At 36.8% G+C, this 26,547-nt stretch overlaps 1 pseudogene; it reads left to right on the forward strand.

Annotated features, from left to right (window-relative positions):
• Nucleotides 1-19,605, forward strand: part of LOC116646817 — a 33,833-nt pseudogene extending 14,228 nt beyond the window's left edge.
• The last annotated feature ends 6,942 nt before the right edge of the window (nt 19,606-26,547 follow it).

Raw genomic sequence — 26,547 nt, forward strand, 5'->3', positions numbered from 1 at the left:
ACAATATTTATATTTAACACAGGTGATGGGCGCCTGAGTGGCTCAGTCATTAAGCGTCCACCTTCGGCTCAGGTCATGATCCCCGGGTTCTCGGATCAAGCCCCGCATCAGGCTCCCTGCTCCGCGGGAAGCGTGCTTCTCCATCTTCCGCTCCTCCTGCTTGTGTTCCTGCTCTCGCTATCTCTCTCTCTGTCAAATAAATAAATAAAATCTTAAAAAAACCCACAGATGATATATTAATTGCTTCTACTTTTATAATCTCAGATCATATTTTTGGGGGTCATTTTTCCTGTTCTTTTTAATTGATGATTTTAAAATTTTAATTGTAAAACACATAAAATTTGCCATCTTAACCATTTAAGTGTAGAGTTCAGTAGTGCTAAGTACATTCACATTGTCATGCAACCCAGAACTCTTCATCTTTCAAACCTGAAAGTCTATACCTATTTAAACAATTCTGTTTTCTTTTTCCCCCAGCCTCTAGCAAACTTTCTACTTTCTGTCTCCGAGTTGACACTTTATATAAATGGAATCATACAATATTTGTCTTTTTGTGACTGGCTTCTTTCACTTAGCACATTGTCCTCAAGGTTCATTCATCCATGTTATAACGTGTGTCAGAATTTCCTTCTTTTCAAAGTATAAGTGATACTCCATTGCATGTCTATACCACATTGTACTTATCTATTCATCCTTTGATGAATACTTTGGTTTCCACCTTTTCGCTACTGTGAATCCTGCATTGAATATGGGTGTACAGATATCTCTGAGATGGCTACTTTGAATTCTTTTGGGTATATACCTAGAAGTGGAATTGCTGGATCATATGGTAGCTATATTTTTAATTTCTGAGGAACTGCCATACTGTTTTTTATCATGGCTGCATCATTTTACATTCCCACCAACAACGCACAAGGGTTCCAATTTCTCTACATCCTTGTCAACACTTAATCTTTTTTTTTTTTTAATAGAAGCCATCTTAATGGATGTGAGGTGGTATTTCATTATAGTTTTGATTTTCATTTCCCTAATTAGTCCTACTAAGCATCTTTTCGTATGCTTATTGGCTATTTGTATATCATCTTTGGAGAAATGTCTATTCAAGCCTTTTGCCATTTTTTAACTAAGGCGCTTGTGTGTGTTTTGTGATTGAGTTATAGGAGTTCTTTATATATTCTAGATACTAACCCTTTGTCAGATATATAATTTGTAAATATTTTCTCCCAGTGTATAGTTGCCTTTCATTCTGTTGATTGTGTTCTTTGCACAGTTTTTTTTTTTAAAGATTTTATTTATTTGACACAGAGAGCACAAGCAGGGGGGAGCAGCAGAGGGAGAGGGAGAAGCAGGCTCTCTGCTGAGCAGGGAGCCTGCCATGGGGCTTGATTCCAGGACCCTGGGATCGTGATCTGAGCTGAAGGCAGTCACTTAACCGAATGAGCCACCCAGGTGCCTCGTACAGAAGTTTTAAATTTTGATGTAGTCCAATTTTTTTTTCTTTTGTTGCCTGTGCTTTTGGGGTCCTAATTGAGAAATTATTGCCAAATTTAATGCTATTAAACATCCCCCCTATGTTTTCTTCTAAGAGTTTTATAGTTTTAGCTCTTATATTTAGGTCTTTGATCAATTTTTAGTTAATTTTTATATACAGTATAAGGTAAGAATCCAGTTTCATTCTTTTGCTCATGGATATTCAGTTTTACGACACTTTATGTTGAGAGGCAGCCCTTTCCCCCATGAATGGTCTTTGAACTCTTCCCGGAAAATAATATGACCATGTATGTGAGGGTTTATTTCTGGGATATTTTACTCCATTGGTCTATATATTTGTTTTTATGATAATATACTGTTTTGATGACTATAGATTTGCAAGAAGTTTGAAACCAGGAAGCATGAGACATCCAACTGCATTCTTCTCCAGGATTGTTTTGGCTATTCAGGGTCCCTTGAGATGACATATACATTTTAGGATGGATTTTTTAATTTCTGTAAAATATGCCATAGAGAATTTGATAGGGATTGCATAGTATGTGTAGATCACTTTGGATAGTATTAACATTTTAATAATAAGTTTTCCATTTACACGGAATATCTTTTCATTTATTGGTGTCATCTTTCTTTTAAGAATGTCTTGTAGTTTTTCAGTGTACAAGTGTTTTGCCTCCTTGGCTAAGTTTATTCCTAAGCAGTTTATACTTTTTGATGCTATTGTAAATGAAATTATTTCTTTTTCAGATTGTTCATTTGTTAGTGTACAAAAATGCAACTGATTTTTGCTTTTTTTTTTTTTAACCTGCAACTTTGCTGAATTTATTCTAACAGTGCATGTGTGTGGTATCTTTAGGATTTTCTATATATGATATCATCTGTGAACAGAGATATCTTCATTTCCAATTTGGAGGTCTTTTTCCTTTTTCTTGCTATATTGTTCTGGATAAGACTTTTAGTACTATGTTGAATAGAAGTGAAAACAGGCATCCTTGTATTCTGTTCTTAGAGGGAAAGCTTTTAGGTTTTCACCACTGAGTATGTTATATGAGCTTTCCATATATGGCCTTCATTATGTTGAGGTAGTTTCCTTCTATTTCTAGTTTGAGTGTTTTTATCATGAAAGTGTGTTGAATTTTGTCAAATGCTTTTTCTGCATCAGTTGAGATAACCATGTAGTTTTCTTTCTTCATTCTGTTAATGCAGTATACTACATTGATTGCTTTTTGAATGTTAAATCACCCTTGCATTCTAGGAATAAATCCTACTTGGTCATGATGATCCTTTTAATGTGCTACTGAAGTCTGTTTGCTCGTATTTTGTTCAGGATTTTTTGCATCAATATTGATTACGGATATTGGCCTGTAATTGTGTTTTTGTCTGACTTTGGTATCAGGGTAATGCTGTCCTCCTAGAATAGGTTTGGAAGTTTTTCTTCAATTTTTTAGAAGAATTTGACAAGGATTGGTATTCTTAAATGTTAAGTAGAATTTACCAGTAAAGCCATGTGTTCCTGGGTTTTTCTTTGGTGGGGTAAGGGGTAGGGAGGTAGATTACTGATTCAATCTTTTTACTAGTAACAGGTCTGTTCCTATTTGCTATTCACAATTCACTCTTGGAGGTTGTATGTTTCTAGAAATTTGCCCATTTGATCTCAGTTATCCCAATTTGTCAATATATAATTGGTTATAGTGTTCTAATTGTTTTTATTTCTGTAAAATTATTTTTAATGTCCCTTCTTTTGATTTTAGTTGTTTGAGTCTTGTCTTTGTTTTTCCTTAGTTAATCTAGCAGAAGCCTTGTCAACTTTAGGATTTTCTTTTTCCCACCAAAGAACGAATTCTTGGTTTCATTGATTTTCTCCCCATCCCCCATTTTTTATTCTTTATTTTGTTTACCTGCTCTAATCTTTCTTTCCTTCTGCTAGTTTTGGGTTTATTTTGTTCTTTTTCTAGTTTCTGAAGGTGTAAAGTTAGGTTGTTGATTTGAGATCTTTATTCTTAGTATGAGCTTTTATAACAAAATTACTTAGTACTGCTTTCATGAGATTTGGTATGTTGTGTTTGCATCTTCATTTGTCTTAAAACATTTTCTAATTTCCCTTGTAGTTTCTTCTTTCACACTTTAGTTGTTTAAGACTATTGTTTGATTTTCATATTTGTGAATTATCCAGTTTTCCTTTTGTTACTGATTTCTAATTTCATTCCATTGTGATTGGAGAAGATATTTTTATGATTTCAATATTTTAAAGTTTATTAAGGCTTATTTTGTGGCCTAATACATGGTCTATCCAGGAGTATATTCCATGTGCACTTGAGAAAAATGTGTTTTCTGTATTTGGGTATTCTGTATATGTCTGTTTGGTCCAGTGTTCAAGCTGCCTTTTTCCTTATTGATCTTTTTCTGGTTCCCTTTTACTACTTTTAAGTGTACAATCCAGTAGCATTAAGTATACAGTAATACACCCCCTTATCCACAGTTTCCTTTTCTGTGGTTTCAGTTACCTGTGGTCAACTATGTTTTGGAAGGAGATAATCCTTGTCCTGACGTATTGTTAGAAGGTCAGCAGTGGCCTAACACCACATCACAATGTCACTTACCTCACTTTATCTCATCATGTAGGCATTTTATCATATGTCATCACAAGAAGGATGAGTAAAGCACAATAAGATATTTTGAGAGACCACATTCATGTAACTTTGTGTATTGTTATTTTATTATTTATTTTACTGGACCTAACTTATGAATTAAACTTTATCATGGATATGTATATATAAGAAAAAAACATAGTGTATGTATATATATGGTTTGGTACCCCACCCATGGTTTCAGACATCCACTGAGAGTCTTGGAATGTATCCCCCATGGATAAGAGGGAGCTGTGGTATTCACAATGTTACACAGTCTTCACCACTATCCAGTTCCATAACTTTTTCATGATCCCAAATAGAAACTCTGTACCCATTAAACATAACTCACTGTTTCTCTCTCTCCAGCACTTGGTAATCTCTATTCTCCTTTCTGCCTCTGTAAATTTGTCTATTCTAGGTACTTTAGATACATGGAATCATAAAATGTTTGTCCTTTTATTTCTGGCTAATTTCACTTAGTTTTCAAGGTTTGTCTATGTTGTAGCATGTTTCAGAATTTCATTCTCTTTAAAGGCTGTAATATTCCATTGTGTGTATATACCAATTTTTGTTTATCCACTCATCTCTTGAACATCTGGGTTTTTTTCTACTTTTTGGTAATTGTAAATACTACTAAGAACATTTGTACAACTCTAAGTTCCTGCTTTTAATTCTTCTGGGCATCTACCAGGGAGTGGAATTGCTAGAGCATACAGTAATTCTATGTCTAACTTTCTGAGGAACTGCCAAACTGTTTCTCACATTGGCCAAACCATTAGCATTCCCACCAACAGTGCACAAGGAGTCCCACTTTCCACATCCTTGCCAACACTGTTTTCTGTTTTCAGAATAAGTTATCTTAATGTGTATGAAGTGGTATCTTGGGCTTTTGATTTGCATTTTTCTGAAATCTAGTGATATTGAGCATCTTTTCATATTCATTCCTTTTTAAAATTGTTATTTTACTTCTACATGTTTTGTAAACATCATAATACATACTTATTGTCCCTCTGTAAACAATCATCCTTTAAGGAGATTTGAAAATTAAAAACATTTTTTAGTCTTTCAGATTTACAGTTTCTGGTATCCTTTGTTCCTTTGTGTAGATTAAATTTCCATCTGGTATTGTTGTCCTCCTATCTGAACTACTTCTAACATTTCTTGGGAGGGTCTCTCAGCTTCTCCTTCTTAGAAGAAGTCTAGTTTGCCTTCATTTTTTATATTTTTGTTGGGTGTAGAAATGTAGGTTGACAGTTTTTTTCTGCTTTAAAGATAACACTCCATTTTCTTCTGGGATGCATGGCTTCTAAAGAGAAGTTTATGAATTGCCTTATTTTCCCTTATGTAATTTTTTTCCTGTTTGCTTTTAAGATTTTCTCTTTATTCCTAGCTCTCAGAAGTTTGTGGTTTGTTGTGATTATTTGTATTTATTCTTGGCTTTTTTGGGCTGCCTTGGATCTGTGGATTTATAATTTCAATCAACTAGAAATATTTTGCTTAATTATTAAACAGTTTTCTGTCTCTCCTCCCCTCTCTCAGACTTAAATTACATAAATTTTAGAATGCTTAGCATTTTTTTTCATTGGCTACCTGGCTCTTTTTCCCTTTTGCCTTCCATACTTCATTTTGCTTATAATTCCTGTAGTACCTGTTAATCTGATCCAGTGAAGTTTTCATTTCAGCTATTTTATTTTTTTTTGTTTCTAGAATTTCCATTTGAGTTTGAGTGTGTGTTTTCCATTTGTTACTTCACCAAGTTCACGTTTTTTCCTCTATATTCTTGCACATATTAATTATACTGGCTGTTCTGATATTCTTGTCTGCTAATTCTATCAATTCTGTAATTTCTGGGTCTGTTTCTAATGACTGACTTTTTTTTTTTTTTCTTGGTTATGGGTTATATTTTCCTGCCTATCTATATACTTGATAGTTTTGGATTCGATACCAGACCTCATGAATTTTATGCCATTGACTCCTGGATTTTGTAATCCTTTAGAAAGTGTTGGGCTTCCCTCACATGGCTAAGTTATTTGGAGTTAGCTCAGTCTTCTTAAGGCTTACTTTTTGCATTATTGGGATGAATTCAGAGCAGTCTTCAGGGTTAGTTGGTCTCACTACAAAGATAATACCCAGCTGAGTACACTATCTGATGTCCCATGTATTATGAGATCTTCCTACTGTGACTGGTGATAATATGAACTATTCCTAAGCCAATGTGAGCTGCAAAAGTTGTTTGACTTACTTCCTTGTAGAGTTACAGATCATGCATATGTGGAGAACTGTTCAGCCAAAAATTTGAGGACCTCCCCACCCCTCAGTCTATAGATTTCTGGTCCTCTTTCTCTGGGCAGTTATCCCCTCCAATGTTCCTTCATATAAATTCTAGTGACTTCGACTTCCTTGAGCTCCAGTCTTCCTCTGTACAACTCAGAATGTTGAGCTCCTTTTTGGATTTCTCTTCTGTGTTCTGTGGTCTGGGAACTGCCTCCAGGCAATGACCTGAAACAATCACAGGGCTCACTTCATTGGTTTCTCTTTCCTCCAGGATCACTGCCCTGTGCTCCTTATTGTCCAGTGTCTGAAGTCCACTGTTAAATCTATTTGGTCCATTTTTCTAGTTGTTATAGTAGAGGGTAAATCTAGACCCAGTTATTACATCCTGCTGAAAGTAGAAGTTTTCACCCAAACTTTTAGAACAATATTTTATTGCTTTTTTTGGGTAAAATATTTTACTTTCTTTAGCTGAATTCTACACATCTTTTTAAAAAAATTTTGAGTAAATAAAAACCCAGAAATACAGACGAAGATTACAAATCCCTATATATACAACACTAGAACTAAATGTTAATTTGTTTCAAATCTTTTCCCCTCAAAATTATATTACATATTTGGTGTTTGTTATAATTTTATGCCTTGTAGCAGACATTCTAAATGTTTATACACATACATATGTGTGTGTGTATATAATTTTTTTTTAAAGCAGGCAAGGAAAACTTTATTCAAGGCTGTTGCAATAGGGGAGAGACACCAGAACTAAAATCTGAATTCAACTCTGCTGAAACAAAGGCTGGGAGAGCTTTGAATCGCTGTGGTATGGAGGGAAACTTCCTCTTATCTTCGTGACAGAAGGTCGTTTTACTTGGAGCAAAGTGCCCATGGAAATTGTGCTCCTACCCTCTCCTGGAAACTGGGAGATACCTCTTGGTGTTAACATTTCAAAAAGATGGCCCTTGGCTCCTAGATGTAGACATTCCTGGATTGAAAAAATGGGCAAAAGGTCTTTAAAAAGATTTACATATCAAAGAAATTACAGGTTTTCTTTTTTTTTAAATTTAAATTCAATTAGCTAACATATAGTACATTATTTTCAGAGGTAGTGTTCAGTAATTCATCAGTTGCGTATAAAACCCAGTGCTCATCACATCATGTGCCCTCCTTAATACCCATCATTCAGTTACCCCATTCCCCCCACCCACCTCTGCTCAGCAACCCTCAGTTTGTTTCCCAGAGTTAAGAGTCTCTCACGGTTTGTCTCCCTCTCTGATTTTTTTCTATTCAGTTTTCCCTCCCTTCTCTTATGATCCTTTGCACTATTTATTTTTTTTAAATTTTTTTATTATGTTAATCAACATACATTACATCATTAGTTTTTGATGTAGTGTTCCATGATTCATTGTTTGCATATAACACCCAGTGCTCCATGCAGAACGTGCCCTCTTTAATACCCATCACCAGGCTAACCCATCCTCCCACCTCCTCCCCTCTAGAACCCTCAGTTTGTTTTTCAGAGTCCATCGTCTCTCATGGTTCGTCTCCCCCTCCGATTTCCCTCCCTTCATTCTTCCCCTCCTGCTATCTTCTTCTTCTTCTTCTTTTTTTTTTTTTTTAACATATATTGTATTATTTGTTTCAGAGGTACAGATCTGTGATTCAGCAGTCTTGCACAATTCACAGCGCTCACCATAGCACATACCCTCCCCAATGTCTATCACCCAGCCACCCCCTCCCTCCCACCCCCCACCACTCCAGCAACCCTCAGGTTGTTTCCTGAGATAAAGAATTCATCATATCAGTGAAGTCATATGATACATCTTTCTCTGATTGACTTATTTCGCTCAGCATAACACCCTCCAGTTCCATCCACGTCGTTGCAAATGGCAAGATTTCGTGGGGTTTTTTTTGATGGCTGCATAATATTCCATTGTGTGTGTGTGTGTGTGTGTGTGTGTGTGTGTATATGTATATACCACATCTTCTTTATCCATTCATCTGTCGATGGACATCTTGGCTCTTTCCATAGTTTGGCTATTGTGGACATTGCTGCTATAAACATTGGGGTGCACGTACCCCTTTGGATCCCTACATTTGTATCTTTGGCGTAAATACCCAGTAGTGCAATTGCTGGATTGTAGGGTAGCTCTGTTTTCAACTTTTTTTTTTAAAGATTTATTTATTTATTTGAGAGAGAGAGTACATGAGAAGGGGGAGGGTTAGAGGGAGAAGCAGGCTCCTCGCTGAGCAGGGAGCCTGATGCGGGACTCGATCCAGGGACTCCAGGATCATGATCTGAGCCGAAGGCAGTTGCTCAACCAACTGAGCCACCCAGGCGCCCGTATTTTCAACTTTTTGAGGAACCTCCATACTGTTTTCCAGAGTGGCTGCACCAGCTTGCATTCCCACCAACAGTGTAGGAGGGTTCCCCTTTCTCTGCATCCCCGCCAACATCTGTTGTTTCCTGACTTGTTAATTTTAGCCATTCTGACTGGTGTGAGGTGATATCTCATTGAGGTTTTGATTTGGATTTCCCTGATGCCAAGCGATGTTGAGTACTTTTTCATGTGTCTGTTGGCCATTTGGATGTCGTCTTTGGAAAAATGTCTGTCCATGTCTTCTGCCCATTTCTTGATTGGATCATTTGTTCTTTGGGTGTTGAGTTTGAGAAGTTCTTTATAGATTTTGGATACTAGACCTTTATCTGATATGTCATTTGCAAATATCTTCTGCCATTCTGTTGGTTGTCTTTTGGTTTTGTTGACTGTTTCTTTTGCTGTGCAAAAGCTTTTTATCTTGATGAAGTCCCAATAGTTCATTTTTGCCCTTTCTTCCCTTGCCTTTGGTGATGTTTCTAGGAAGAAGTTGCTGCGGCTGAGGTCGAAGAGGTTGTTGCATGTGTTCTCCTTTAGGATTTTGATGGACTCCTGTCTCACATTTAGGTCTTTCAACCATTCCACATATGAGTGAAACCATATGATAATTGTCTTTCCCTGACTGACTTATTTCATTTAGCCTAATACCCTCCAGTTCCATCCACATCGATGTAAATGGTAGGTATTCATCCTTTCTGATGGCTGAGTAATATTCCATTGTATATATGAACCACATTATCTTTATCCATTCATCTGTCGAAGGACATCTTGGCTCCTTCCACAGTTTGGCTATTATGGACGTTGCTGCTGTGAACATTGGGGTGCAGGTACCCCTTCATTTAATTACATCTGTATCTTTGGGGTAAATACCCCATAGTGCAATTGCAGGATCATAGGGTAGCTCTATTTTTAACTTCCTGAGGAATGTCCATACTATTTTCCAGAGTGGCTGTACCAGCTTGCATTCCCACCAACAGTGTAAGAGGGTTCCCCTTCCTCCACATCCTCGCCAACATTGGTTGTTTCTGTCTCGTTAATTTTAGCCATTCTAACTGGTGTAAGGTGGTAGCTCATTGTGGTTTTGATTTATATTTCCCTGATGACAAGTGATGTTGAGCATTTTTTTCATGTGTCTGTTTAACATAGATTGATTTAATCCTTAAAACATTTCTATGATTTCAGTATAATGAATGACACTGTTGTATAAATGAAGATCATAAGTAATACAGTGGTTAAATAGTATGCTTAAGGTCAGACAACTAGTAAGTGAAGCGGAGATATGAATCCAGAGAATTGGGTTATAGAATTTGAACTCATAACCACTATCCTATATTACTACTTAAAATTATTGAAAACCTGAAGATCAAGTAGAAATTCCCTATCCTTGATTCCTCGTCCTAGTGCCCTTATCCTTTATTCATAGACAAATCAAATGTGAAATTTTATATCCTTCCAGTTCATTTTTAATGCTTTAACCTTAATTTGTACATATTAATAAATAAGTTGTTTTTTGTTTTAAAAACTTACATAAAGTTACCACATTCTATGTATAATTTTACGATTTAAATATTCTTGAAAGTAATGCCTGTTGAGAGATGTATAATATTTTTTAATGTAATTATCTATGTTACATATCATTGATTTGACTTAAACACTCCAAAAATTAGTAAAAATGCATTCCAGGTAGTGAAACACATTAGGTAATCTATGCCTGTTCCTTCTTCCCTTTCCCTGGAGTTCCTTCCTCTTTTCTTCCGCTCTGTATTATTTGCTCTCTAGCTCTGCTGAGCAGCTGTCCTCCTGATCTTTTGCCTCTGTCCTGTGTAGGATCCTCCATTTTCTAGGTTTTGTGTATTCCTTTTCTGGTTTGCTGCTTTTTGATGGATGCACTCTCTAGTTACTTCCTAAGAAAGGGAAACTTGCATAGAAAGCAAATTTATTGAAACCATACTTTCTGAAATTATCTATACTTAACAGATGATTCATAAGTGGTCTGAGTATATGTTCTAGCTAAAATAATTTCCCTCTGACTTATGAAGACAATGTTCTGTTGCATTCTAGCTTTCAGTGGAGCTGATTCTAGATAGGTTTTATGTGACCTATTTTTTTTTCCCCTTCATGTAAGCTTTTGAGAACAAAATTTTAGCCCTGGTATTTTAAGATTTCAAAATTTATCTGCATTGGTATAGTTTAGCTTTGTTTTTTTTTTTTAACCTTCTAGGCACAGGTTGTAACTTTTTAATCAAACTTCTACATTTTGGGGAATTTAAAATATTTTTTTAAAAAACCTTATCACCTCTGCTTTTCTTTCTTTCTGGATATTTTGATGTTGAACTTCCTAGATTGATCTTGTCCTCCTATTTTTTTTCTAAATTTCTTTGTCTTTTTGTTCTATTTTGGGGGACAAGTGCTCAACTTTATCTTTCAAATTTTCCATTTTATTTCAGTTACTATGTATATTTTTTTAATTTCAAGACTTTTATTCTGACTATTCCTTTTTATAGCAACCTATTTTTGTCTTGTGAATATAATCCTATTTCTCTGAGAATATTACAGTTTAAAAAATTCTCCATTCTTCATTGGCTCCATTTTATTTCTTTTTCTGAGTGATTTGGTTTCCTTTTTTATCCTGGAGAATTTCTCCGAAGGTCATGATACTCTTGGTCAACCCATCCTAATTAAGGGTAAGGCACTTAGAAGAGCTCCATTATGGGTGCTTCTTGCTGACTGTTGTGCATCACTGTGGGGTGGTCAAGTGAAATTCCTGATGCCTTATTTTGAAACTCAAAAATACCAGTATCTGTAGGTTTGTTCTCTTGAGGTGTTCAATTTCCCCAGAGAAGAATCCACCAATTTCCTATCTGGAATCTATTCACCTAGGATTATTTTTTAGAGAAAGCAATGAAAGGAGGCTGGGAGTCTCACTCTATCAACTCCTGATTTTAATTAGGCATCTGTCCTTCAATCTTTGTTGGCCTTGTCTCCCTGAATATGGAGCCCATTTGGTTTAGTTTCATCCCAAAATGAACGATTTATCTCATTTTGGGTTGGGGAAGTATTGTCACTTGGCTCTCCCAGAGCGGGGAAGAGTACACAGAAATCTACTTTTTCACTGTTAATTTAGTCCATCTTTTTCAGCCCCAGACACCACTCCTGCCCTGATAGCTTCTGGTGTTGCAGACCATGGAGACTTTCCAGTGTTCTGCATCATGGTTTGACATTGGTGCCCGTACTTGGTATTCAGCTTTCTAGAGTCTGTTAATGTTTTTTCCTCTTTTCTGTCATCCATCATTTGATGCCATCTCTCATTTTCCATTCTCTTTGTCCTTGTGGGTTTATAGCATTTTAAATTCTATAATATCATTTTACTGGAATATTGGAAAGGAAAAGAGATAAATTATGTGTTCAATCAACCATATTTGATAGTTGGCCTATCTGTTTCTGTCCTTTAATTTTCAAACTTTTGTTCTCATTACCTATGCTACATGAAAAAAGCTCATTTTGACCACAATCCAAGCTTCCATTTTTAGTTGGGAATACAGTTTCAGTTCTTGGCTTCTTGCAGGGAGACAGACTCCAATCCTTTGCCATCTTTTAGGCACACTTGGTTCCTATTCTATAGTGTTAAAATAGCCCCATTTCTAATTTCTGGTCCTGTTGCCTTGAGGACCCAGTCATGCCATGTCTCTAGCCCACTGTAGTTTCTACTCCATTTTCATAGAGAATTTTAATCTTTAAAATTTTAGTTTTTAATTTTCTTTGAAATGCATATGTATACATTCCACCCCAGCCCCCCAAAATGTAGTTTATGAAGGAGGTCTCAAGATACTGGCTCTACTCTCTTGATCACAAGCCTTCCCTGTGACTTTTTGACATGAAGTTCCATACTTGTTGCAGTGACTTGTAATTTTCCTTCCATCTTTGTCTTAATTGAAAGTACTTTTGCTATAGTTTCCTAATTTCCAAATCCAATAGACCCTCTTTAATTCTTAGTAACTTGCATGTTGCATTTGACACTTCAGGTTGTGTCCTCCTTGAAACACTATCATTTTGGCCTTTGTGTGCCATGTTTTCCATTCCCCCCTTATACATCTTTGACCAGTCCCCCTATGGCTCATTTGCAGCCCCCCTTTCTCCATCTGCTGCTGGAATATTCGTGCTCCTTAGGGTTTCAACCCCAGCCCTCTGCATCTTACTGTATACTCTTGCCCTGGTTGATCTCCTTCATGCTTGCCATTTCAGATATTAACCATATGCTGATGAGGATGAAATATCTATCTCTAGTTCAGACTTCTCCAGATTTCAAGTCTAAGACCAACTCTGCTGGCTGCCTTTACCATAGTCCTCTCAAATTCAAGAGGTCTTGGGATAAACCTGTCCTCCTCCTTCCTAACGTTGTTCCTTTTCTTTGTTTTAGTTGATGACACCAACATTTACCTGTTTACCCAAGCTAGAAACCAGGGAGTCATCCTTGAACCCTTTCTTCTTGTTGCTATTCTAGTTTTGTCTTTAGGTTGCCCAAGGAATGGGTTCTAATGGCAGTGAGACAGGCCTTACAAGAAGTGCAGCTGGACCCAAGGCAGCTCTAGAAACCTCAGGACCTGCAGTTTGTAGAACTTCCTGGTCATTATTGTAACCCCAACATTTCTGCTGTATTCACCTCTGACAGTTAACTTCCGTATTCTTTTCTTTCATTCTGTATATTTTCATAATAGATTATCTTCAAAACTTTGGCTTGCTATGATCTCTTGTGGTTTCAACCTGACTTTCTCCTTCATATAGCTTCAACTTAATCTCATTTTGGGCCTCTGGTCCTATTGCATCCTGCTTTTCTTTATGTTCAATATTTCTGATTCATGGGATCAGGAATCAGACTGGCTTGGCTCATCTCACTAGGTCCTATTTTGGGGTACTTGTCAGCCTATTGAAAGCCTTCCCTTGTGACAGGCACTCATCCTACTCTAAGCACCTGCACAGGAGGAGCAAGTTAATGGGATATGAAGTATGACCACTTTTCCCCAAATGGTATGAATTGGACAATTACCTTCATAAGGGAAGCTGGCATAGAGCTACTGTGATTTGACATAGTTAGTATATTACCTATTTAATATATTGAGTCCTATCAAATTTATCTCGTAAAGTGTTTTTAAACCTCTATTCTCTTCTCCAATCTTAATCTTAGTGTCTTGGTTCAAGTCCTCATCTTCTTTCACCTGCCCTCTGGCAACAGCCAGTCTTTCTTCTCCCCACCCCCTTTTCCTCATTGCTTATCATATTGGTTTTAAGTGATGAACAATGACATCTGTTACTTATCACTAGGAACAGATTTTGAACACTTCTGCACTGGCCTTGGAGTCACCAAGGAAAACTCAGCATAGGTATTGGAACTGGATGGAACAATGCTCTGCTTACAAAGAGAAGAGACAGGGCAAGGTCATCTTCAGTATTGGGCATCAGTCACCAGTAGCCAACAGGTTCCTCTCAGCAGCCAACACAGGGCAGGTGGCCTGCATGTGCCCATCTTGTGCTACAGCAGGACCCTGACCCCTCCCCACAGGGGACAAATATGGCAGTGGGATTGACAAAGTGCTATATGACACACATGCTTAAGAAAAAGGAGCATATATTGGGTCTGGAACAGGGAGAGAGAATCCCACACAAGGCACTAAGTTCAGCACAAACTGTGAGGGCTCTTTATCTCGGTAAGGAAGCGTTCCAGGCCCAGGGCCCATTCTTACATGGCTGATTGGGGTCAAAAGTGGAGGGCATGCATGAGACTGCCTTTCCCAACTTTAAGTATACTTAAAATCTCTCCGTATTTATTGAATACAATTTGTTACTTGTTCTAAACTAAAATATTAGATGAATTTGAGTTTTTGTTTCTTAAAAGGAACTCAGAGAGGCTAAGCAAATTAAGTTGTTTTTTACTTTCACATGATTAATTTTTCCTCCCTGAGGGTCAGTGCTTCATCAGCCATGTCTGGGATGATTGCAGAAGCCTCCTAATTGTCTGCTGGGCCTCAGCCTCATCTCAACTCCAATCTGTCTTCCAGATTTATTTTTCTAAAACGTATATCTGATCATGTCCCTCTTCAATTTAAAAACCTAAGGCCCATTTTCTGCCACTTCCTCCCTGCCCACATCAAACACTCCTCCCTATACTTTCCTTTAGAGTTTCCCTATTCACATTCCCCACACTGAACTCAGTCCTGCAGGATAATATTCCTGCTCTGCTCTCGGAGAACACTGCATAATTTAAATTTTGGTGCCAACCTCTATGTGTCCATTTGATGCAACCTAATTATTTGAAAAGTGAAAAATTCAGTTATTTAAATTAGTGGTTTTCTTGCTGCCACCAAGATATTTATTTAGCTGTCAGAATGCTGAGCCCAAGCTCTGAGCCACTGTGGCACATTACCTGTCAGGAAGGATTGTGTTCTATTCATTTTTACTGGTCCCTTCCATCGTGTCTCTCTACCCCAATAGGTACCTAGTCCTGTGCTGTGCCTGCTGGTGGTCCGTAAATAGCTGTGGGCACAATGGCAATGCATTCTTTCCTCCAGAGTCTTTGGTTACCAGCTATCTGGGCAGAGGACTTAACAGAAGTAGCCCTAATAAAAATACTTAGTGTAAATTTATTTAAGTCCACATTTACTTACAAATTTTATCTAAAGAATTAATCTGAGGGTGAGGGTAGTCAGGGTGGAGCTTAAAGCACACAAGTGGGATTGGCACCACCTGGTGGGTGGTAGCGGTGGTACATGAGGTGATGTATGGGGTCAGTGACTTGAGTCCAGTGACTTTTCAGAATCAGGCCATTCCTTTCTGGCAGGCCATTTAGGTTTTTATACTTGAGGTACAATAAATTGTATATGTTTCAAATACACAATTTGGTAAGTTTGACATGTGTGTATTTGTGAAAACATCACCACAGTCAAGATAATGAACATAATCTTCACCTCCCAGTTTCATTGAGCCCCTTTGGAATACCTACCACCTATCCTCCTTTCCTCCCTGTTCTCTCTAGGCAACCAATGATCTGCTTTTTGTCACTATAGATTAGTCTGCATTTTCTAGAATTTTCTATAAACAGAATGCTATAATATGTAGTCTTTTTTTGGGGGGGAGGGGTCTGGCTTCTTTGACTCAGTATAATTGAGATTCATCCACCTTGTTGCATGTGTCAGTAGTACATTTTGATGAATCTATTGCATGCTGTACGATGATTAATCATTGACTTGTTGGTGGACATTTAGATTGTTTGCAGTTTGGGGCCATTATAAGGAAAGCTGCTGTGAGTATTTATGTGTAACTTTCTGTGCTTTCATTTTCATTTCTCTTGGGTAAAATCTAGGCATGACATGGCTGGTATATGAAATGGTTACAGATGATAGGTGTTCGCTTAACTTCTTACATTCCCATCAGCACTGAGTGCAAGTTGTTCCACATCCCCCCAACACTTGCTATAATAGTCTTTTTGATAGCCATTCTAGTAGGTATGTAGTAAGCTATTTAGATTTTGAACTTAAATCAGTTACACAAACAATGAATCATGGAACACTACATCAAGAACTAATGATGTACTGTATGGTAACTAATATAACATATTAAAATAAAAAAATATAAAAAAATCAGTTTCCTGGGTTCCATTCTAGGTCTACTAAATCCTGGGGAGGGGCCTTGGGGTGTTGTGCTTTTAGAAAGAGAATGGATAGCCAGGTTTGGGAGCCACCACACTATATGACATTGACTGCAGCTTTGAAGGGGGCTCAGGTAGGATTTCGACAGAAGTGGTGCGGGAAGGCAGGGGATGGAGACAACTTTTCTTCAGGATGAAATATGTTTAATTAGTTAAGCTCATGTTGGATCAGTCCTCATCCACCAGAGCCAAACCTGTCGGCTTGGAAGAGCCCGTCATTAGAAGAGAAAAACCTTGCTTTCCCTCCTCTGGATGATTCACATTGGAGAGAGTGATGGAGTGATCGGAGAGAGTGACGCCCTGCTGGGTGGTGCAGTGTAGCTTAGTGGGACCAGCATCAGAGTCCGAAAAAGAGTCAAGATGCTGCTGCAACTATTGGTGGGAATGTAAACTGGTGCAGCCACTATGGAAAACAGTGTGAAGGTTCCTCAAAAAAGTTAAAAATAGAACCACTATGTAATCTAGCAATTCCACTTGTAGATACTCATTTGAAGGAAATGAAATCACTGTCTTAAAGCTATCTGCCCCCCCATGTTCATTACAGCATTATTTATAATACTTAAAATCTAGAAACACAAGTGTCCATTGTCAGATGATTAAAGAAGCTATAGTGTATGCATATACAATGGAATATTATTCAGTCATAAAAAGGAAATTCTTCCATTTGTAACAACTTGGATAGACATTATGCTAAGTAAAATAAGAGTGAGACAAATACAGGATGATCTATTAGTGGAATAAAAAAACCCCATAACTGTGAACTCATAGTGGTACAGAGAACAGATTAGTGGTTGCCAGAGGTATGTTGAGAGGGTGAAATGTGTGAAGGTGATCATAAGGGACAAACTTCCAGTTATAAGAGAAATAAGTCCTAGAGATGTACAGTATGGTGACTATAGATAATACTGTATTATATATTTGAAAGTTGCTAAGAGAGTAGATCTTTTTTTAAAAATTTTTTTATTGTTATGTTAATCCCCATACATTACATCATTAGTTTTAGATATAGTGTTCCATGATTCATTGTTTGTGCATAACACCCAGTGCTCCATGCAGAACGTGCCCTCCTCAATACCCATCACCTGGCTAACCCATCCTCCCACCCCCCTCCCCTCTAGAACCCTCAGTTTGTTTTTCACAGTCCATCGTCTCGCTAAGAGAGTAGATCTTAAAAGTTCTTTTCACAAGAAAAAATTACAACCATGTGTGGTGATAATCACAAGTTTAGTTAACATCTTTTCATAATATACACATATATCAAATCCTCATGTTGTACACTTAGCACTAACACAATGTTACATGTCAATAATACCTCAATGAAAAATAAAGATGGTGTTGCAAGTCTGTGACTAGGAGGTGAGCCAGAGCCAAATCCCTCTCCACCTTCCCTAGCCAGCAGTAGGTAAAAATAGAAAAGAGAAAATGTAAAAGACCTGCCAAATGCAAAAACAAGATCCAACCTCTGGCTACAAGTGGTACAGAAACACATATAAAACACAAGGCCAGTGGGAGGATGGGGTGGCTGGGTGGTGGACATTGAGGAGGATATGTGTTGTGGTGAGCTGTGTGTGTTGTTTAAGACTGATGAATCACAGACCTGTACCCCGAAACAAGTAATACATTATATGTTAATAAAAAATAAAAAAAAAGCCACTGCTGTAGGCCTGCTAAGCTCCAGGACCAGAAGCAGGTTCAGGCAGCAAGGAATTCATTATCTTGGGTAGAGAGATGAACAGTGCTCCCAAACAAGAAAGGGGCCTAGGGTTTCACCTGAAATCAAGAGTTAGGGTAGGGTTTCCCTGTCTGGGAAAGGAGACAAAAGGAGATGTTTAGGCTGGCTCATTGGAATTAGAGCTATTACATAGCACCTGCTACGTGTCATGCATTGTTCTGAACTTCTTGGTTGGATTAATGTATTCTCACAATCCTCCCAATTATTATCTGCACTTTAGAGACAAGGCAAAGAAAGGTGTTTCTTGCCTTAATCTACACAGCTAATAGTTCAGAGTTAACACCTAGGGAGTATGCCTCTCTGGAACATGCTCAACCATAACCCCAGGTCCTCTCAGGGTGTTACAGACCAAGGGAAGTTGAAGGAGGCAGATATAGTCTTGCAACCAGCCTGGGCAGAGCCACATACTATGATGGGACCTGTGACCCCAATATCACTCTAGGGCAGACTGATGGAAGATAATTTCTATTCTAGGGGTCTCAGGCTGCCTGGAGGCCAACAGAAACCTTTCTGGAGTGGGAGGGAGGGAGAAAGCAAGAACAAGAGTGAAAAATCAAGTGAGAAAGAGAAAAAGAAAAAGCTTTCTTATAAAACACATGAGGAAGACTAATACAGAGACCTAGCCAAAAACAAAAACATAGGGTGTATGAGTTCATGTAAGATGAAATGAAAATAGTAGAGCAATGTGAAAATGATTTTAGAATATTTCTGATCAAAGCCTGGAGATAAATTATACTGCAGACTCTCAATCAATACACAGCTGTTAGCACATGTGGTCCGTCTGATGAAAGTTGGACAGAATAACTTTAGGCCACCACCCAAGGTAGAATCCAGCATCTTAAGAATAGAACCTGAGAGGGCGCCTGGGTGGCTCAGTTGTTAAGCATCTGCCTTCGGCTTGGGTCATGATCCCAGGGTCCTGGGATCGAGCCCTACATCCGGGTCCCTGCTCCGCGGGAGGCCTGCTTCTCCCTCTCCCATTCCCCCTGCTTGTGTTCCTGCTCTCACTATTCCTCTCTCTCTCTCAAATAAATAAAAATCTTAAAAAAAAGATAGAACCTAAGAATCCACCATCACTTATCAATTTTCAGGAATGGGATGGCCTAGTAAGGATCACCTTTGTTAAGAAAAACAAGACGCTCCCTGCTGCATTTAAGTCAAGCGCAGTGCAACAGCTATTGGAAAATTACAGAATTCACTGTTTGGTCCATAATATAATACCGGACGATTTCAGCATAGCAGATAAAATACGGCAAATCCTAACCAGCACAGGTTTTAGTGACAGGCGGACCCGACCTGTTCCATGGACATAGATGACTTCATCAGATTGCTACATGGATTCAATGCAGAAGTTATGCATTTTTCTTAGGTATCTGGAAAACAGAATTTTCCAAACTCAAGAAAAAGAAACTGGAATTACATATTTTTAGTAATTTGAGAAGATGAACTATGCCTTTCCTTCACTGGAACACTATGTGCTTGACTATTTTTGACTTAATACTACTGTCACCATTTATTACTCTGAATTTTTATGGTAGTAAGTCAGTCAATTCTAATTACCCAAGTTTTTTTGGTTGTGGTGTGTTTTTAATATCTAACGTAGGGCAGGGTCCAGTCTGTGCATGATAATCTTTAAGAGCTGCAGGCACGCACAACTTTACACTTAAACTTATCATTTCTAACAATTTATTGTATAAAGATGTTACTCTTCTGTTCTCTGTTATATATTACTATGAGGACCTCTGTAGGCCTTTGCCCTTCAAATAGTAAAAAAGTTAAAATATGTTTAACAGTCACATACTTCCCATACTATTTCTTTTTATTCATGTGCACAATAAAACAACTGTTTCTTAAATATTTCTGATTTTTAAAGAAAGGATATAACCATTAAAAATATATCTTGAAATGAAAGGCAGAAATGAAAAACAGCTTTGAACAAGGCTCAATCAGGTAGAAGTCCTTTAAATTGAAAAAATTTTCATTAAAATAACATAGTGGTAAACTCCTGCCTGAATCCATTGAGGGAATTAGTGATTTGGAAGGTCATATTGAGGGATTCAACTAGAATATACATTTTAGGCAACACTGAGACCAGTGGCCCAGGGAGATGTTTAATAGGGGATAGAAACTCTATCAAATCTTAGCTTTCATCCAGCATTGAGTAGAAGATTCCAAAGTTGCTTCTGAGCCAGAAACACTTCTGTGGAACTTGATGTAGGAAGAATACTGAATGTGACCTGACAGGACCAGGAGTTGTGGACTGGCTTCGTCATTGCCCTAACCTCTCTAAACTTTAGTTTTCTAATCTGTAGAATGGCTGTAATGGTCTTTCTGGTAGCATAGGGCTTAAATGAGAAAATTTAGTGGAAACACTTTGCAGCTATATATATGCACATGTGTGTGTACATATGTATATATATGTATTTTAAAAACTATATTTAAAATATATAAAAATATTTTTAACAGAAAAACTTTTCCAGCAAAGGAGAGCAGAAGATTCTCTATCATTATCAGTTTTTATTCCAAGCTCTCCAGTCTTTAGCTTCTGAATAATTTTTCATTGACCAGGTGTGCTGTGTTAACTACCCAAATGCAGTTTTACACTGGTAAAGGTAGTGTGTGGGCCGATTCAGCCTTTTCTTGGTAGACAGTAGTCTTTTTTTTTCTTCTGTTTATTATGTATTTACCTTCTACTCTAATTATAAAAGTTATACATATTCACAACAGAATAAAGAAATGTATACAGAAATCATCAAGTGGGTCAGGATTTTGCTGCATTTCCTCTAGCTTCTGTTCTATGTTGTCTTAGCTTGGATTGCTTTTACAAAATATCACCACCTGGGTGGCTCAAGCAACAAATTTTTTTACAGATTTGGAGGCTGGGAAGTCCAGCATCAAGGTGCTAGTAGGATTGGGGTCTGAGGAGAGCTCTCCCCTTGGGTTGCGGACAGCCACCTTCTCTCTCTTGTCCTTAGATAATCTCTCCTTGGTGCCTAACTATGTGTGTGCAGGGATGGGGAAAAAGAGAACAAGAGTAAGCTTTCTGGTGGCTTATTGGACACTGATCCTATTGGATCAGGGTGCCCCTATTATGACCTCATATAACCTTAATTACTTCCTTTGAGGCCCCGTCTCCAAATACAGCCACACTGGGACACATAATGAATTTTGCAGGATACAGATATTCAGTCTGTATCCTATGTCATACACATATGTATATATACTTGACATTATTTGTAATTATGGTATGTAATATGTAAAATTCGATACCATTTTAACCATTAATATTTTTTCATGCCCTTAAAATTTTTAGGACAACTTCCTTTCAGCTGCCTAATAGAAATACTATAATATTTTTAACCATACCTCTGTTGTTAAGCTTTGATTTAATTAAAATATTGAATTAATATAAATAACTTTGTACATGTACCTTATTTTGATATTTTCTTTGAGGTATTTATTTTATTATTTTTTATTATTATGTTACTCACCATACATCACATCATTAGTTTTTGATGTAGTGTTCCATGATGCATTGTTTGCGTATAACACCCAGTGCTCCATGCAGAACGTGCCCTCTTTAATACCCATCACCAGGCTAACCCATCCTCCCACCCCCCTCCCCTCTAGAACCCTCAGTTTGTTTTTCAGAGTCCATCATCTCTCATGGTTCATCTCCCCCTCCGATTTCCCACCCTTCATTCTTCCCCTCCTGCTATCTTCTTCTTCTTCTTTTTTTTTTTTTTAACATATAATGTATTATTTGTTTCAGAGGTAGAGCTCTGTGACTCAACAGTCCTGCACAATTCACAGCACTCACCATAGCACATACCCTCCCCAATGTCTATCACCCAGCCACCCCATCCCTCCCCCCCCCCCCCCACTCCAGCAACCCTCAGTTTGTTTCCTGAGATAAAGAATTCCTCATATCAGTGAGGTCATATGATACGTGTCTTTCTCTGACTTATTTCGCTCAGCATAACACCCTCCAGTTTCATCCACGTCATTGCAAATGGCAAGATTTCATTCCTTTTGATGGCTGCATAATATTCCATTGTATATATATACCACATCTTCTTTATCCATTCATTTGTCGATGGACATCTTGGCTCTTTCCACAGTTTGGCTGTTGTGGACTGAGGTATTTAATTAGCGAAGTGTTTTTAAAGTGTTTTTCTTTTCCCTAAACATTTTGTTCTTAATTCCTAGTCTTATTATGTTGTCAGAGAATGTTGCTTACATGATATATGCATTTAGGGACTTATTGAAGTTTTCTCTGTAGCTCACTATCAATTTTTATAAATGTTTCATGGGCAGATGAAAAGGTATATTTGGTGATTGTAGGGTATGTTGTTTGATGTATTTCTATTCCATCCTATTAATTTTATTCAAATTCTCTGTCTGCACTTATTTTTCCTCTTAATCTATCAGAGATTTGGCATTTAAGTCTCCACGATTATGTGTTTATCAATTTTCCTTTGTTTCCAATAATTTGTGCTTTTTATAGTTTGATGCCAAATTATCTGACGTATGAAAATTTAGGACTATTTTCATAGTGGACTGTAACTTTTATAAATGACATTTTATGTTTTGTTGAATTCTTTTTGCTTGGAATAAAACCTTTTCAGAATTTAACTTTGCCATTTCTGTGCTGCATTGTTTTGCACTGGCCTGAAAAATCTTTATTCTTTATTTTACACCATTTTTAAAATATTTTGCTTTATGTCTGTTTCTTGTAGGAAGCATATAGTAAGATTTGAATTTGTAGCACAATTGGAGAATTTTTTTTTTTTTTTTTTTAAGATTTTATTTATTTATTTGACAGAGAGAGACACAGCGAGAGAGGAAACATAAGCAGGGGGAGTGGGAGAGGGAGAAGCAGGCTTCCCGCTGAGCAGAGAGCCCGATGTGGGGCTTGATCCCAGGACCCTGGGATCATGACCTGAGCTGAAGGCAGACGCTTAACGACTGAGCCACCCAGGCGCCCCAATTGGAGAATATTTTTATTTTAATGGGGTAAACTCCTTATATTTATTTCATGATTTATTTGTTTTTATATTTCATACCTGTTTTGTGCTTCCTATTTTTATGCTTCTTACTTTTTCTTTTCTAAGCTATATGGAATATGTTTTATATCCTTTTCTATTCTTCAGTGATTTGGAAAATAGGTCCTATTTTAAATTATGTTACTGATTACCTTTGAGTATTAGAAATATTTAAATATGTACTTAAAAAGTTTGTGCTATTAAAGAAAATGCATTAAATACATTTAGTATTGAATACAGATGGTCCCTGGCTTATGATGATTTGACTTAAAATTTGTTTGACTTTATGATGATGTGAAAATGATATACATTCAGTAGAAACCTTACTTTGAATTTTGAATTTTGATTTTTACCTAGGCTAGCAGTATGTGGCATGGTCGTCTCTCATGATGCTGGGCAGTGGCAGTGAGCTGAAGCTCCTAGTCAATGTGATCACAAGGGTAAATAACCAATACAATGACAACCATTCTGTACCATTCTATTTGTCACTTTCAGTATTCAGTAAGTTTTATGACATACCCAACACTTTGTTGTAAAATAGGCTCTTGTTAGGTGACTTTGCTTAACTGTAGGGTAATGTAAATGTTGTGAGCACATTTAAGGTAGGCTAGGCTAAGCTATGATGGTCAGTGGGTTAGGTGTGTTAAATGCATTTTCAACTTCTGATGGGCTTTTTAGGATGTAACCTCATCATAAGTCAGGGAAGACATGTAGTTTTTAAGCAAATAACCATAGAACCACTGTCTTTTACTTTCAGCCTTTCTCTATCCTTATGGTTTTGATGTGCTTCTTGCAAGAGTGATATTTTTTATTTAGGTTTTTATTTTTAACCCAGCATTTTTAACCCTTTTTTTATTTGGAGCATTCAGTCCATTTAAATTTAATGTAATTACTACTATGTTTTCATTTAAATCTACCACCTTATATTTTGTAGTTTCCATTTATTCAGTGTGTTCTATGTTTCTTGTCCTCTCTTCCCTTTTATTTGGTTTTATGGAATATTAAAATTTAAAACATGTTTTTTTTTCAGCCAGTTTGGAAGTGCTGACTGGGTTTTTTTCCCTTTGGTGTTTACCTGAGATACTATTATACATGTATTTAATTTATTAAGGTCTGAAGTTAATTGACATCCTTCATCTCCTTCTGATAATGTAAGAACCTTAGACTATTGTGTTTTTATCACCTTCCTGGCTTATGTGTTATTGTTGGCATGTATCTTAATTCTTTATTTTTTTTTAATTCCTTGAGGCATTTAAAATTACTGTTTTATGTAGTCAGTATTTAGATTTACCCACATATTCACTATGCTCTGAGTTCATTTCTTCTTAAATCTCAGTCCTTCTATCTGGGATTACCTTCTTCCTACCTGAAGTACATCCTTTAGAATTCTCTTTGGTTAAAATCTGTTCATAGTGAATTCTCAGTTATTGTTGGTCTGAAATTGTCTTTATTGCACTCTAATTTTTGAAAGTTTTTTTTTTTTTTTTTTTTTTTTTTTGGGGCCAGGAATAGAATTCTAGATGGGCACTTGCTTCCTTTCAGTACATTGAGATGACATTGACTTTTGGGTGCCATTGTTGCTGTTGAGAAATTGGTTATCAGGGTAACTCTTTCTCTTTAGGTAGAAAAGTAATCTGTCTTTTAGGAATAAAAAAATTTTTTTTTCTCTGATGTTCTTCAATTTATGTATGTTGGAATTGGACATGGATTTCTTTTTATTCACACTTTTTAGGATTTGTTTGGCTTTTAAATCTGTGTATTGATGTCTTTAATTAATTCTGGAAAATTGTTAGCCATTATCATTTAAAATACTACCATTCCCCTATTCTCTCTCCCTTTTCCATTGAAACTTTGATTTATATTCTAAATTATTTCTTCTGCCCTGTCTTGTTCACTAATTCTCTATTTAGTTATGTTAGTGGTTATAGCCATCCATTGTTTTTATTCCAAGAAGTTTCTAGACATTCTATTTATTTAAAAAAAAATATGCTATTACTTTTTATAGTTTCCTTGCAGATATTTATTGCAGATATTTTAAAACTGGTATTTTATTTCTTTAAACACAGTAAGGCTAATTATATTATAATCTAGCCTGATAATAACTCCATTCTCTGAAGTCTTTGTGCATCTGTTTCTGTTCTTTCTTATTTCTGCTGGTTCTCACTCCTTTTACTTAATATGTTTCATTATTTTTGACTAGATGAATGTGCTTGTCCTCACAGAAATTATTTTTAGAGATTGTTGGAGGCATAGTATGAAGGTGTATTGCTTAGAGAAGATTTATTTTTATTTCTGCTACATGCATAGGGGAACCACCAGTCTAGAACCACATTAAATTCATGCTGTGAGTTTTTTTTTCCTCCCAACCAGGTTATGTGAATTTCATTTACAAATATTTTCAAGATCTGTTTGTTTGCAACTTCTCAGATAAGTTTTTTTAAAAAATGTAGTTGACACACAATTTACGTTAGTTTCAAATGTACAGCATAGTGATTCCACGACTCTCTATGTTATGCTGTGCTCACCACAAGTGTGCTACCATCTGTCATCATACAATGCAATTATAATACCATTGACTATATTCCCTTTGGTGTACATTTCATCCCTGTGATTTACTAATTCCAAGGCTGGAAGCTGTATCTCCCATTTCCTTCACCCACTCACCCATTTTGTATCCCACTCCCAACCATCAGTTTGTTCTTATATTATGATCTGTTTCTGCTTTTTGTTTTGTTTAGTGAAACCATGAGGTATTTGTCAGATTTATTTCACTTAACATAATACCCTCTAGGTCTATCCATATTGTTACAAATGGTAAGATCTCACTTTTTTTTTATGCCTGAGTAATACCTCAATGTATATGCATTGAGGTATTTATTTATCCATTTATCTCTTGATGGACACTTGGGTTGCTTCCATATCTTGGTTATTGTAAATACTGCAGTAAACATGGGGGTGCATATATCTTTTTGAACTAGAGCTTTTGTTTTTTCTTTGGGTAAATTCCAAGTAGTAAAATTACTGAATCATATGGTATTTCTATTTTTAATTTTTTTGAGGTATTTCCGTACTGTTTTCCACAGTGGCTGTACCAATTTACATTCCTAGCAACAGTGCATGAGGGTTCTTTTTCCCTCCACATCCTTGCCAACATTTGTTTCTTCTTGTGTTTTTGATTCTGGCCATTCTGACAGGGTTGAGGTGATATCTCGTTGTGGTTTTGACTTGCATTTCCCTGATGATGAATGATATTGAGCATCTTTTCATGTGTCTATGGTTGTCTGTATATATTTGGAAAAATGTCTAT

The sequence above is a fragment of the Phoca vitulina genome, unplaced genomic scaffold (genome assembly GCF_004348235.1).
Source record: "Phoca vitulina isolate PV1807 unplaced genomic scaffold, GSC_HSeal_1.0 scaffold38, whole genome shotgun sequence".
In the NCBI taxonomy this organism is placed as follows: Eukaryota; Metazoa; Chordata; class Mammalia; order Carnivora; family Phocidae; genus Phoca; species Phoca vitulina.